Source organism: Lithobates pipiens, unplaced genomic scaffold (genome assembly GCF_037356315.1).
Source record: "Lithobates pipiens isolate NorthernLeopardFrog02 unplaced genomic scaffold, aLitPip1_a1.2 Scaffold_22, whole genome shotgun sequence".
NCBI lineage: Eukaryota > Metazoa > Chordata > Amphibia > Anura > Ranidae > Lithobates > Lithobates pipiens.
The window spans coordinates 192610493-192625787 of record NW_027507784.1 but is presented as its reverse complement, the minus strand read 5'-3'; the positions used below and the strand labels follow the sequence as shown (position 1 = coordinate 192625787).

The window sequence follows — 15295 nt, the reverse complement described above, 5'->3', positions numbered from 1 at the left end:
GGAAGGGGGCCAAGTCGCGCTGTGTGTGGGTGTGTGTCTATCCACTTCCCACCCAAAGACCTCATAAGAACAATCATAGAGGCGGTCCCGCCGCTTGATCGGATGATGACCATAGAGATTTCAGGAGAACAGATGGTCACCAGTCATCTCTATGACTGTCGGAGGCCTGGGCGCGACATTGATGGCACGTCTGGGCCACGAATGTAAGCAAGCCGCGATCGTAGTTGGCAAGCATGAGATTGTGGATTTTTTTTTGTCCCGATCTCGTGCTTTCCAGCCTGGAGGAGAGATGTGAGGTCTTATTGACCCCGCATCTCTCCATAAAGAGGACTTGTCACAGACGATTCCTATTACAAGGGATGTTTACATTAAAAATAGGAATAAAAGTGATAAAAAAAATAAAAATAAAAAAAATGTAAAAGAAAGTGGAGAAAAAAATAATTTAAAACGCTCCTGTCCCCAGTACCTCAAGCTCAGAAGGGGATGCACAGGCAAGTCCCGCCCACACATGTAAACGCTGTTCAAACCACATATGTGAGGTATCGCCGCGTGCGTTAGAGTGCAAGCAACAATTCTAGCACTAGACCTCCTCTAATTCTAAACATGTAACCTGTAAAAAATGTAAAGTGTCGCCTATGGAGATTTTTAAGTACCAAAGTTTGGTGTCATTCCATGAGTGTGCGCAATTTTAAAGCGTGACATGTTGGGAATCTATTTGCTTGGTGTAACAATCTTTCACATTATACAAAAACTGGGCTAACTGTACAGTTTTGTTATTTTTTAAATCGCAAAACTTTTTTTTTTTTTTACCCTAATGCAGAGAATGAATTGGGGTAAAAAAATAAATAAAAAAAAAAACACCCAAGAGGGGGAAGTTGTGTTTTAAGGCTGAGGAGTGGGAGGTTGGGTACCCAATACTGACAGGCAGCTGCTCCCACTTGCGCTCCCCTGGGCGATCAGAAGTTCTCCTCCCCGTAGGAGTCCCAGAAGACTGTGGGACGACTGACAATGCGCAGTGGGCACCTGGCTGCAAAGTGCCCACAGTTAAAGTGGTGTTGCCACCAAAAAAAAAAAAGTTTAAAATTCGAAAAAAAAACAAATGGAAAAAAATATTTTTTTTGCTCACCTCTAAATGCCTGTTGCTAGGGGGTCCCTCGTAGTCTGCCTTCTTCATTGCCCGGGCTGGTGACATCACTTCCCCTCGTGCCGCACAGTCACCTGGGACCGGTCACGTGTCCCAGATGACTGTGCAGCGTATCACGGCGCCCTGCGCCGCTCGTGCATGCGCAGTGGGTGCCCTGGCTCTGAAGCCACAGCCAGGTGCCCACAGTAAGAATGACGGCGCCGCAAACAGGGAACGAGGGGGACTTTGTTCCCCCCGCATCGCTGGACCCTGGGACAGGTAAGTGGCCGAATATTAAGTCAGCAGCTGCAGTATTTGTAGCTGCTGACTATAAATTTTGGCTGGATTGTGGCTGTTTATTAGAAGTAAGCAGTTACAGTTTCTGTGGCTGCAAAGGTTTCATTTTTACACAGGAGACTGGAGCTCCTAAAGTGAACCTGTCATGTGGTCCGCACGGACAAAGCATTGCCTCACTAGTAAACCAACAACAATGCCTCCCATTTCACAATGCTGTGCAGAAATATAAATAGAAGCAGCCATGGAGGAATGTCATGCAGCACACAATGACTGGCATGTATAGGAAGGAGACCTGACCTGACCTCTCCCACAGCCCCTTCCCCTCACATTCCCGCCTGCTGCCAGCTATCGCCAGAAATGTCAGCCCCTCACATCCCTGCAGTTATGTTCCCAGTCTACACCTCTGACCGTCACTCACCGGGAAGAGAAAGATTCGCGGACTCTGGTCAGTCAACGCGAATCCACCGATACAATGGAGTCTGGAACAGGAAGCGGAATGGCAGTGCGCATGCTCAGTGCATCACACGGCCACCTCCCAAACCACACAAGACTTGAGCGCATGCGCGGCCCGAGGAACGAATGACGTCAGGTGTCACTCGTATTACTGTGTGGAAGTGGAGTTACTGATAGAAGTGCTATAATCTATATTAGTCACACCGTCATCATAAACTATACATATATTACGGTTCTCTCACAGCGCTCCTTGTATTCCAGGCTCCTGGCTTTATTAGAGCCTACATCTATTTATGTCAATTGAAACATTGCTGATTAGAAGGCGGCCGCGCCCATCCAGGTGTTATAAGACAAGCACAGGCGTAGTGTATGGTGAGAGCGGCTGGAGATAAGCTTGTGCGCGGTAAGAGGAGTGTGAGGAACAGTGAGCATAGGGCGGGTCAGTTTATTTTATTACAAATCCCTACACTATGGCTAAACCAACAAGGACACAAATGGAGCATGGATGCAGACCAGAAGATTTGGCTGCTTAATGACCAGGCCGTGTTTTTGTTATACACCACTGCCTTGCTTTAGCTGACACCACAGAGCTTTCTTTTGGCGGTATTTGGGCATCTCTGGCTTATTTTTTTTGTACTATAAACAAAAAAGTGATGCTTTTGGAAAGACCTATATTTTTTTTTTTTTTTTTGCTACAATCAATATCCCAAAAATGTTTTTAACCACCTAAAGTGGTTGTAAACCCTTACAACCCACTTTGCCCTATGGGTAAGCCTAGACTAAGGATTACCTGTAGGTCCAAGAAATAACTCCTAACCCTTCATGGTTTAGGAGATATTTACAAAAAGCCAGGCACCGCTGTCTATGGTGCATGTGCTGTAGACAGTGGCGCACTGGGCATGCTGCTTTTAATGGCAATATGCTGTTAGTGGTGGCTCCCATGCGTGGGAGTGATGCCATTGCTGCCCTGGTGCTGTTAGTGGCCGGAGCAGCGATACCCAGAAGAAGATGGAAGCTCTGTGCTACAGGGGACAGCTGTGACTTTGCTGGCTCCTGTGTCAGGTAAGTGACACATAATGGGCTACTATGTGATCGATGCATAGTAGCCCATTATGCTTTACCTTTGCAGGAAGACAGAGGAAGTAAACCCATCAGGGCTTTAGGGACCAAGCCTCTTTCTGAGATTTGTTGTTTACAAGTTAAACTTTTTATTTATTTTTGGTAGAAAATTACTTGGAACTCCCAGACATTATACTTGGATAATAAAATGGTCATTGCAATACTTTCTGTCCCACACTATTCGCACAGCAGTCTTACAAGTGCACTCTTTTTTTTTTTTTTTTTTTTTTTTTTTTTTTAATTGTGAAGGCTACTGTTACGCCGAGTAAAACTGATACCCAACATGTCATGCTTCAAAATTACGCCTGCTTGTGGAATGGTGATAACATTTTACCCTTAAAAATCTCCATAGGTGATGTTTAAAAAAAAAAAAAAAAAATGATCATAAAAAAAGGAGAGAAAATTTACAGGTTGCATGTTTGAAGTTGGAGGTGGTCTAGAATTATTGCTCTCGCTCTGATTGCGGCAATACCTCACGTGTGGTTTGAACACTGTCTTCATATGCAGGCCCTACTCACGTATGTGTTCGCTTCTGCATGTGAGCTTGTTGGGACGGGATGCGTTTGAAGAAATTTTTTTTTTTTCTTATTTTGCCTTTATTTTTACACTGTTACAAAAAAAGTCACTTTTATTCCTATTACAAGGAATGTAAACATTCCTTGTAATAGGAAAAAAAACGACCTCTTAAATATGAGAGCTGAGGTCACCTCACCTCTTTATCTTCTCTCCTTAGGTCCTATCTCCCCTCCTTCCCCCCCCCCCACCTCTGAGGGGGTGGCTGCATGCACTGAGGGCGGTGTGTGGTGGGGGGGTTCGCTGGATGTCTCACCTGTGGGCTGGGTGTGGCTAGCGTTGGTCCTGGTCCCGGTCTGGGTGGTCCCAAAAAGTGTCTGGAAGTGTTCTGGCTGTAGGCAGGCAGCATCATTCTGGATTTGTCCTGTCACCGCATGGTGCTGTCCGGCGGCCATCTTGGCTGTGGGAAAGGCAGGTTCCCCTTGTGAGCCTCAGCAGTCATCTTCTATGGGATTCTCCTATTGGTTGCATTGGCGGCCATTTTCCTGAAGCCCGAGCGCTCTTTTCACTGCAGTTCTCCTGTGACAGCTTTACATGTGCTCTCACAGGTTTTCTGTGTACAGAACACTGGAGCATGCTCTGCAGAATGTTTCACTGCTATTAGACGGCTGCTGCCGACAGTTTTCTCCACTCTGCATCTGGCTAACCTCCTAGGGACTACAGGCACGCTAGTGGCATTCACAGAACGCCCCGGGGTGGTGAGTCTGGTGCCAAGTACCCCTCCCCCCCCCCCCCATGCGGCGTCAGCAGGAGGGTGGGAGCTTCACTGTCTTAAGTCCCCTTGAAGGTGGCAGACAGGCTAGGGTCAGCGTGGCTTCAGAAACTGGTGTTTCCTCCCCCAAAATCCAGGCTATAGCAACCGGGTCCCCTGCAGATAGCTTGGTGCGCATGGACACCCTGACAATGGTCCTTGACCCTTTTGTTGCTAAGATAGAGGTGGCGTGTGGAAGGAAAGGTGCACGTAAGAGCCCCTGGGCCCTGCTGCGGCTGGTGACCCCTGCTCTGACCTATCGGCCGAGGCTGACCAGGACCTTTCGGACAGTGAGGATGATTGCCCGTCCGGGCATGACAAAGCACTTGTTGTGTTGGAGCACTTATCACAGCTGTGCGTGATACCCTGAAGATTCAGGAGCCAGCCGATCCCTCTGCTGATGTACTGGTCCCTTTTGGGTCCCACAAGCCAGTACGTTCACCTAAGGCAGGGATCCTCAAACTACGGCCCTCCAGCTGTTGCAAAACTACACATCACATGAGACATTGTAAAACTCTGACATTCACAGACATGACTAGACATGATGGGAATTGTAGTTCCTGAACAACTGGAGGGCCATAGTTTGAAGACCCATGTGTTCCCATATTTGACTTATTTTGACAAATTCATCTACAGGGAATGGGATTGCCCGCAATGGACCTTTTCGGTCCCCAAAAACTTGGTGGTGCGTTACCCCTTTGAGGAGAGCCTTCTCAAAAAATGGTTGGCTCCTCCGGTTGTGGACCCCCCAGTGTCCAGGTTGAATAAAGTAACCACAATCCTGGTTGAGGGGACTTCTGCATTCAAGGATCCCACAGACAGGAAGGCCAAGGCAGTGGCTCGTTCCTTGTTTACGGTTGTGGGGTCAGCTGTGCGACCAGTACTGGCATCTGCACTGGTGTCACACTGATGGAGTGGGCAAAACTTTGCACCGTGAATTGGGAGAGCAACAGGCCTCCCCTGTCTGTGTGGAACTGGCAGACCAACTAGTGAAAGGCCTTAAGTACATTTGTGACGCAGCCCTGGATACTCTCCCTCTGTTATCCAGGGCTTCAATGTCAGCTGAGGCACCTGATTTGGCTAAAATGCTGGTTTGCTGACCAGGCATCCAAGAAAGCCCTGACAGCTATTCCCTTCCTTGGCGACCGCCTCTTTGGAGCTTCATTGGATGACACTTTTAAAAATGCCACGGGTGGTAAGAGTACTCTACTCCCACAGGCCAGGAAGGCTAAGGAGCCACTCTGTAGGCAAGGGCCCTCCTTTTCTGCTCATAAAGGCTTTTTCGTCCGCCCGGTGCTCTGGCAGCACGACAGGACGTCCACGGATGGCCAGAAGCGTCCCTGGAACCGCAAGCCTGGTGGACTGCCCGGTTATCCGACCAATGGGTCTGCAATCTGATTTCTAATGGCTTCAAGACAGTGTCTCTTGGCCGCCAAACAGATTCTTCCCCTCCAGCATACCTGCGTCCCCGGTTTGCTGGGAGGCCCTGCTAGGGGCAGTAAGGGACTTGCTGAATCAGGGGGGGATTGTACCAGTTCCGGACTCGGAATGCTTTCGGGGGTTCTACTCAAATCTGTTTGTGGTTCCTAAAAAGGAAGGGGTACGTCCAATCTTGGACTTGAAAGCCCTCAATCACTTTGTAAAGGTGCAGAGGTTCAGAATGGAATCAGTTCGCTCAGTAGTTGCTGCACTCCATCAAGGGGACTTTCTGGCGTCCTTGGACATCCAGGATGCTTACCTGCACATACCCATATGACTTCAGCATCAAAAGTTTCTGCGTTTGGCAGTCGGAAGCCTATTTACCAGTTTGTGGCTCTTACTTTTTGGCCTGGCATCAGCCCCCCAAGTCTTTACTGAAGTACTGGCTCCAGTATATGATGATCGTGGGATACCTAGATGATCTACTCCTGAGAGCATCTTCCACCTCAGAATTGGAGTAGGATGTGGAAATCACCATGCAGACCCTGCAAGAATTTGGGTGGCTGTTGAACCTAAAGTCGGTGGTTGTACCAACTCACCATCTTGAGTACCTGGGGTTGCTATTGGACTCCAGGGAAGCAAGGGTTTTTCTCCCTTCAGACAAATTGCTGACTCTCAGATCTGCGGTCAATCTACTGATGAATCGCAAGTGGTAATTGCTCCGCTTTTGCATGCGAGTACTGGGACTCATGGTGGCCTCCTTCAAGGCAGTTCCACACCAGAGTCCTGCAGAAGGAGATATTGACAAAATGGGACAAATCTCTGTTGTCCCTGGATTGGCAGATCCGGGGAGCCAACCAGTCAGGGACTCCCTGATCTGGTGGTTGAGGTCCCCGGTGATTCAGTCCGGAAAGTCGTTCCTTCCTCTGAAATGGACGGTGATCACTACGGACACCAGTCTCTCAGGCTGGGGTTGAGTGATGGGGGATTCAGTCAGCTCAGGGCCTCTGGTTGATGGAGGAATCCCAAGTTGCCGATCAATCTGCTCGAATTGAGTGATCAGGCTGTGCATCCACATGTAGTCTTACACTGGGGGGTTGAGGAGTCGCTTTGACCATAGAACCCTCCCAGGTTGGGGAACCTGCTGGTGAGGGGGGGCACTTCCTAGGCAGACCCTAAAAGCACAGTGGTGTGGGTCAGGGGAGCTTTTTTACCCCCCTTTCAGGTCAAACAGGATAGAGCCCAGATGCCCTTGCCCAGAAGAAAATGTGCCATGTATGGGGTTAAGTTAGGCACCGGTTGGGAGAAGCCGCTTTTCCCTGTGTCAGTAGCCTTGTCAAGGAGGACTCTGTGGCAGCTTGTCAGTCTTGACATCCATAAAGGATGAGATTGCATCTACTTTCCAGTCGTTTAAGAGTATGATGGACAGGATGCAGGGTCCCTCTGTTTCCTTACCCAGGGCAATTGGCATGCCTTCCTTATCTGAACCAAGTCAGGAGGGGGGGGGGGGGGATAAGGACAGTGTACCAAGATTGCTATCCTCCTCTCAGACATGGTTAACTTGCAAGTCTGAGGGGGAGGAAGAGTCCTCTAGGGCTTTCAGATACAAGTTATCTTTGGACGGCGTGGGTGACCTTCTTAAAGCGATATGATGCTCTGGAAATCAGGGAAGAACAGGTCTAACTTTTCAAGCAACGCTTGATGTATCAAGGGTCGAGTGCACAGACAGGTTATTCCCCATTCATAAATCATTGATCGAGGTGACTTTGCTGGAGTGGGAGCAGCCGGAATAGACTTTTTTTTTATTTTTATTTTTTTTTTTTTTTTTTTTTTTTTTTTTTTTCTTCCCTGGCAGCCTTAAACTGAGGTTTCCATTTGAGATGGATGTGGTGCATCCCTGGAACAAGGTCTCCAAGCTTGATGCTCCTTTGGCTAAAGTCTCTAAGAAGATGGATTTGGCCTTTGATGACATGGATTCTCTCATGGATAAGGGGGAAGATGTATTGCTCAAGAGTGCTTGGGATGCCTCTTCGATTGGGCTCAAACCAGCCCTTGCAGCTACCTGTGTGGCCAGGAATCTAGAGTGTTGGCTTACACAGTTGCAGTCGCATATTTCAGAGGGTCCTTCCCGTTACTGTTGAGGTCCATGGGATTTTTGGCTGACGCCTCCAGAGTCAGTTGTTAGCTGCCGGGTCTGCTGCATTAGTGACTGCAGCCAGAAGGGCCGTATGGCTTAAGACCTGATCGGGTGACGCAGCTTCAAAGTTAAAGCTGTGCGGATTACCTTTTTCGGGGACCACTTGTTGGGGTCTGGCCTGCAAGAGGCGTTAAAGCGCACGCAGGATAAAGCTTTCCCGGAGAAGAAAAAAGGCTGAAGGAAAATATATAAATATAATATATTTTTTTTTTTTTTTTTTTTTTTCTTGAGGCTCCAGGCAGCAGAACCTGCAGGAAAGGGAGGTTCGTCCCAAGAAACAATGGCTGTGTCACAAGGAGGGGCAGAGGAGTAGGTATCTTATTTAATCCACCTCTAAAACAGTGACTCCTGTGTCCCTGTGGGAGAAAGTTCCTCCCACAATGGGTCGCTTCAACCGCAAACCTGTTCATACACTATGTACTAGGGAACAGCTACAGGTTGGAGTTTGTTTCAGTTCCCCGCCTGCATTTTCAGGTTGCCAAGAGAAGGCCCTGGATCTTTTGGGAGACTTGGTAGAACAAGAGGTATTGGTACAGGTACCCCAGGAGGAACGAGGCCTGGGTGTGGAAGCTTTTGCCTATCTTATGGATGTAGCAGTTGAAACTGTACAGGTCTGTGAAGGCAGCAGCCCTCCTTAATTTGGCTAGAGGTGCTGTTTGGGTTAAGACCTAGGATGGGGACCACACATCCAGAACAAGGTTGTGTGGTCTACCACTTGAAGGGTCCCTCCAATTTGGTGCAGGTTTGGACCAGGCCCACTGAAAAGTTTCCGATAAAACCTAAAAAGGAACCCTTTTCTTTTCCGGGGGGGGGGGGGGGGGGTTAAACTGTAAGAAATGGGGCAGGGGCAAGCAGAAAGGAGGTTTCCTTTTTTTTTTCCTTGTGCCCAAAACCTGCAGGGAGGGAGGGAAGACTATCTCACAGTGGGAACAGGTCTGAGTCCTCTTGTCCTTCAGTGAATAAGAGGGCTACAGACAGAAATTTGTTTCCAGACCTCCCCAATCCATTCTAACCAATCTACCCAGACCAAAAGCTTTAGGACTCTTGGAGCGTGTCACAGTTGGCAGACCAGGGGGTTGTCATCCCAGTACTGACAAATTGATGCAGATGGGACTTCTAGTCCCATGTCTTAATGGTTTTAAAGCCCTCCAGGATGTTCCGCTTGATTGTAACTCTAAGGAAACTAAACGCCTTCCTACGATACAAGATGTTTCTTATGGAGTCGGTGTATACGGTCCGGAAGCATCTGTTGAAGGTCTTTTTGGTCACCATAGACCTAAAGGCTGCATAGATCAGGGTACCCAGCACTGGCAGTTCTGGGCATTGCCCTTCAGATGAGCAGCCAGCCCAAGCGTTTTTACAAAGATTCTAGCAGAGATCATCTCCTACTTGCACCTTCAGGGAATCGCATGGATCCCCTTTTGGTCTACAACCTTTTCATCTGCTCTTATTTGGACAAGGTGGTGAGCACCTTTTAGAATTCCTGGGGTGGTTGATCAGTTGGGTGAATTGTTACTTACCCCATCTCAGACCAAGCTCTAACTCAGCCTGCTAATTCGCATGGTATCTTCAATCATAGATCAGAGGGAAGCCTCCCGAGGACTTTGTTGATTTTTTTTTTTTTTTAAGTTATTGATGAGAACACAAGGCAATACATGGTACATTGTATATATGCATGACATTTAAGTACATATTCTCGAAATCAGGATTTTTAATTCTCATAAAATATTGGTGTCTTTAGTCATGAAGTAAATACTGTTATCATACTCCTGAAAAGATCTAGTACTCAACGAAGGAAAAAAAAAAACTAAAACAAGATTTAACTGGAATGTTAGATAAGAAACCAACAACTTGCACATCATCCATGGTTCAAGTCTATCATGCAAACCACTCTACCAATTCCAATAACGGCACCATATACTGTTATCCCAACAGCAACCTATCCAGGGCCAGCCGTGGCGGTGCCACTTCTGGGGAGCTTGGCCAACACTGCCTTAAATTGGAAAAAAAAAAATATTTTGGTGACTTTCTGTGTTGTGTTCTTTTCTCTAAGTGTATCATTGACCATTTCAATCCACTGTGCCTCCCTTGGGGTGCGCGCCAATGGGCAATCGGCTTCCTAGCTAAATAAAGGAGTCTCGTAGGCAATATGTCGAAGGTAGGTACAAATCTTCATTAATGCTGCCTAGTAAACACACCAGTGGTTCCAGCTCAAGCTGAACCTGGAAAACCCTGTTTATTCTAGTGACCATGTAATTCCAGTACCTCACTAGCTTGGGGCAACGCCAAAGCATGTGAATAAGGTCACCTGGGTGGAGCTGGCATATGGGAGGAGTCTATCACAAGGACTCTGGGACTCATTATGTCCTTTTGTATCTGCAGTACCTTGGGCCCAGCTCCACTACAGGTCCCTTCAAAGTTTCCTAATCTCCTCATGGGATGGAGAAAGTGGGTTCTTTGGACCTTCAGGTTTCCATTCTTGGAAAGGTAAAGTAGTGCCTTCTTTCGCTCAACCCTCCAGAGGTTGGGGGCAGGTCACCTTTGGACCCAACTTCAGTCTGTCAGGGTAACAACCAATGTGAGCTCCTGGGGTTGGAGGGCCCATCTAGAGGGGCTACAGGCTCAGGGTGTATGGGACAGGCTCCAGAGAGCTGCCTCCAATTTGAGGGAGCTCCTAGCAGTCAAAGACGCTCTAAGAGCATTCGAGGACAGGATCAGGGGGAGAGAAGTCCAGGTCCTCTACGACTGTGGCCTTCCTGAGTCGGGGGGGGGGGGGGGGGGGTTGGGGGTGGAGATGGGTGTGGTACCCGGTCACACTCTCTGTTTGACACAGAATATCTTGGCTTGTGCTTTCTCCCCCTTAGCACTGATCCCAAGAATTTTATACAGAAACTGAGTCCAAGGGCAGTTTGATCCTGATCGCTCTCTGGTGGCCCAAGAGGACCTGTGGAAACTGGTCAGTGACCTCTCCGCTTCACTTTCCAGAGTGTCAGGCTCTTCTGTTTCAGGGTCCACTCTCTCCCCCCCCCCCCCCCCCCCAAACATGGTATTTTTCAAATTGAGGGCTTGGCTCTTGAGGGAGAGCCTGTGCAGGTAGGGGTGCTCTGAGTAGGTAATGGAGCTAAGCACACAGCTGGTGACCAGACAGTTATGCTAGGGTCTTGGGGGGGGGGGGGGTCTTCTCTAGTTGATGTGAAATGAAGGGTGACTTTTCAGCAGGATATTCCTATGATCCTAGACTTCCTACAGGAGGGAGTGGATCGAGGCTTGGCAACCAAGAGCCTAGGGGTCCAGGTGGCAGCTGTTTATTTTTTATTTATTTTTTGACAGAAGATTGGCTCTGGATCCATTGGTCAAAAGATTTTTGATGGCTAGAGAGGTTCACTGGTCCAAATGGGTAAATTTCTGCTGTGGGACTTATCTCTAGTCTTGGAGGCCATTTATGGCCTAGTTAAATTGCTAGGCGGGTGGGAGATTTACATGCTCTATGAAGGAGGCTTTTTTTTTTTTTTTTTGACAGTCATCCTCAGGCAGGATCCCTTATAACTTCCTAAAGTGGCCCCACAGTTCCATAGGTCACAGGAAATTATCGTCCCGTCCTGTGTCAACCCACAGAGCAAGGAAAGGGCCTTTCATACACTAGACGTTAGGAGGTGTCTACTTTACTTGGAGTAAAGGAGGACTGTTAGTCAGTGTTTGTGGCACAAAGAGGGGTGAGCAGGTGTCAAACTATTGCTTGATGGATTACAGTTCATTTCCATAGTTTATGCACAAGCGGGAAGAACAGTCCCAGCTAATCTCAAAGCACATGCTACACGGTCTCTGACAACCTTGGGCAGAAAGGGCTGGAGCATCGGTAGATCAAATCTGCAAAGCAAGAGTCAAGTGGGATCACATTCCTGACAGAGTGGAACTTCTGTCGCCTCAGGATCTGGCTTTTAGCAGAAAGGTCCTGTAGGCTGTTGTCCCACCCTAAGGTAGCCTGGGGTAATTGTGGGGAAAGATTGTCAAAATCCCACACAAAGCCTTGTTACAGGTGTATTCACAAACTGACTGGAAAAGAGGCCTCAGGATTAATGAAATGTTTTCTCAAGTCTGTACAAGAGGAAATGTTGGCCCCTATACGGTCCTTCTGCACCTCCTACTCCCACACCCCTAGTAGTGGGTTCAGAGGAACTCTCCCCTAATGAGGGTCCCTCATCACAGGAAAGTTTACTGTCCAAGCCAGAAACAAGTATCTCTTTAACTTTAGGTACTAAAATGCATTGTCACTGTAAATGACACTGCCAGGGAAGGGGGTTAACTGTACTCTTAAGGAATTCTTTTTAACTTATGGGAATGCTTTGACTGGAGGAAACCAGAGATCCGTGTCTCTGCTTAGAAGAAGTTGTAGATCTTGAGTTTCTGCTCTGACTGCCGTTCTGCCTCTCGAACGATCGCGGGTTGCCGGTGACACTGGAACTGCAGGAGTGTGGCTGAGGTGGCAAGTGCATGCACCAGAGCTGATCAGAGAAATCATACAGGTATATGTGCATCCCAGACAATTTAATTTTTTTCAGTTAGCCTGGCAGAGGAAGGGGGGGGGGGGCCTGAACGTCTGAAGGATGGCGCTGTCTCCCAGAAGTTGGGGACATGTCAAACAGGTCCTTGTTCCCTCTTACCTCCTGGAAGGTGCCAAATGTGGCACCAAAGGATGGAAATGACAGATTCCACTTTTAGGGCCTCACTGATGCAGAATGTAAGTGGGGTGGTCCTTAAACTGGTGGTGGTTGGCTGGGCAGCCATCAGAATTTTTGGGGCCCCCTACACAGCTTTAGGCCTGGACCCCCCCTGGCTGTCCAGTAGAGCGTGGAAGATTTTACCCCCTTCCTGACCAGAGCACTTTTTACAATTTCCCTCTGGGTCGCGCTAACAATTGTGTGGTTGTGCAACATTGTACCCAAACAAAATTTGTCTTTTTTTTTTTTTTTTTTCCCCCCACAAATAGAGCTTTCTTTTGGTGATATTTGATCATCTCTGCAGAAAAAACTAATTTCCCAAGGCGTCTTTCAGGACAGCACCCGAGAGATAGTGACTCCTCCCCTCATCCTTTGGAAACACTTTCTTCCTCCAAACTTTAAAGGGAGGCACCTCCCTACCACACCTCAGTTATTGTTTCCTCCGGCCCGGAGGGAACATCTTTTGGGAGGGAGTCAAGGTCTCTTGGGTATAAACAAAAAACAAAAATATCGCGCTTGGGGTAAACCTAAAAGCTGCAACTAAAAACCATCTAATATCAAGATATGGAAAAACTCTGAAAAAATTGTATATATAAAGTTGCGCTAAAATTACATGAAAAATGAAAGTGAAAAGTCTAATACAAATCGATGAGATTACAAATCAAAAAACATCCTGTGTAAAGTTCAATCAAGAAAGGAGTCTTTTGTAATAAGGGGCTCTCTGTTTCCAAGAAAAACCAATGAATAGGGAAATCGATCCTTTTTACGAATTCAGTGTAATCTTCTTACAAATCCAGAGCTGAAAAAAGTTTGACTCTTACCACAATGGGTGGGCTCCCAGTCAATGGAGTCATTAGCGCGAGCAGACAGCCCTCTGCAGGGTTCTTTTGCGTGTAATCCGTTCCGGTGTGCTACTAGACGCATGGATAGATGCGGATCATTCGGAAGTAACCAGCCTAGATTACAACAATTCCGTACGTCCTCCTTCCCTTCTCGTACACCGTAGATAGTGGCTATCCAATCTCTCTGTACGTCTGGAGTATGTTTATAGCTCCCCAGCAAATCGTCCGATGTCAAGGTTTTTCAATACGCAAACCTGTGCCCCAGGAGGATGGTTTTTTTTTTTTTTTTTTTTTTTTATATGAAACATGTCGGGCTGTTTGTGCTGATACCACCACGCTTGGAATATTCCCTAGCACGGGTGTATATTCGTTCTTACTTTTAACCGTTTTTTTTTTTTTTTTATGCATATTTTTATTTTCACTTGTTAGAATCGGACCGATTCGGTCATACCTTTGGTCTACTGTATATTAAAGTTTTCTAGAATCTGACCTATTCAGTCATATTTTTGGTCTGCTGTATGTTAAAAATTTTTTTTATTTTTTTCTAATAAAATTGCCGACTGCCTAACGGTACGTTCACGATCGGAGTCCTTTATTTTCCCCTTCCCTTTACTCGTGGCCGAGAGGCCCGAGCATCTTGTGTTTTTACTACAGGTTTGCGTATTGAAAAACCTTGACATCGGATGATTTGCTGGGAGCTATAAACATACTCCAGACGTACAGAGAGATTGGATAGCCACTATCTATGGTGTACGAGAAGGGAAGGAGGACGTACGGAATTGTTGTAATCTAGGCTGGTTACTTCCGAATGATCCGCATCTATCCATGCGTCTAGTAGCACACCGGAACGGATTACACGCAAAAGAACCCTGCAGAGGGCTGTCTGCTCGCGCTAACGACTCCATTGACTGGGAGTCCACCCATTGTGGTAAGAGTCAAACTTTTTTCAGCTCTGGATTTGTAAGAAGATTACACTGAATTCGTAAAAAGGACGTTTTCCCTATTCATTGGTTTTTCTTGGAAACAGAGAGCCCCTTATTACAAAAGACTCCTTCGTTCTTGATTGAACTTTACACAGGATGTTTTTGATTTGTAATCTCATCGATTTGTATTAGACTTTTCACTTTCATTTTTCATGTAATTTTAGCGCAACTTTATATATACAATTTTTTTTTTTTCCAAGGTCTCTTGGGTGCTCCTGAGGACAGGGCTTTCTTCCACTGAGTCGGTGGAAACGTAGTTTCCGGCGTGGAGGAGGACAGGAGCTGGTGCCTGCTTCCGGTTCAGTGCAGATGCATTATGGGAGTCCGGAAGCGGCGTGTGAAGCCACAAGGGGAATTTCTGCATACCTGCTATGGAGGTCCCTTCGTCTTCGTCTTCGTCTTCGTCTTCGTCTTCGTCTTCGTCTTCGTCTTCGTCCCCATAGTGGCAAGGGGCCTGTCTGGGCACTAGAGGGCTGACTGGTTTCTACTTGGTGCACCTGTGTGATGATCCTTATCAAAGCAGAGACCAGGTCTCACTGAGGGTCCCCTGGTTTATTTTTTGTTTTTTCTCCATAGGCTAAAAGCTCTGACCCAAAGAAGAGATGTCTTTCTTGCAGTGCCAAATTGGAAGAAAACCCTATGCAGTGCCTGCATTACTTCTTTAGTTTGGGAGGAATCCGCCTCTATGTGAGGATCTGGTTGCCTCTGTAAAGGAGCTATACGCCATGATTCAGACTTTTAGTCTAGGCTCAACATCCGCTGGTGAGCAGATTCTTTTAAAGCTCTCAAGAGGTCTAGACCAGCATCTCTTAAGGTTTAT

General features: G+C 47.3%; 2 protein-coding genes across 3 annotated transcripts in view; one reads left to right on the top strand and one right to left on the bottom strand.

Annotated features, from left to right (window-relative positions):
- ARPC1A (actin related protein 2/3 complex subunit 1A) overlaps positions 1–1978 on the bottom strand; it is a 64697-nt gene extending 62719 nt beyond the window's left edge. For both annotated transcript variants that reach the window (XM_077448763.1, XM_077448764.1), the window contains exon 1: positions 1839–1978. The gene's annotated coding sequence lies outside the window, so the exon portion shown is untranslated. The remainder of the gene's footprint in view (positions 1–1838) is intronic.
- Positions 1979–2137: 159 nt separating this feature from the next.
- KPNA7 (karyopherin subunit alpha 7) overlaps positions 2138–15295 on the top strand; it is a 98094-nt gene continuing 84936 nt past the window's right edge. Inside the window, exon 1 of the mRNA XM_077448762.1 lies at positions 2138–2276. The gene's annotated coding sequence lies outside the window, so the exon portion shown is untranslated. The remainder of the gene's footprint in view (positions 2277–15295) is intronic.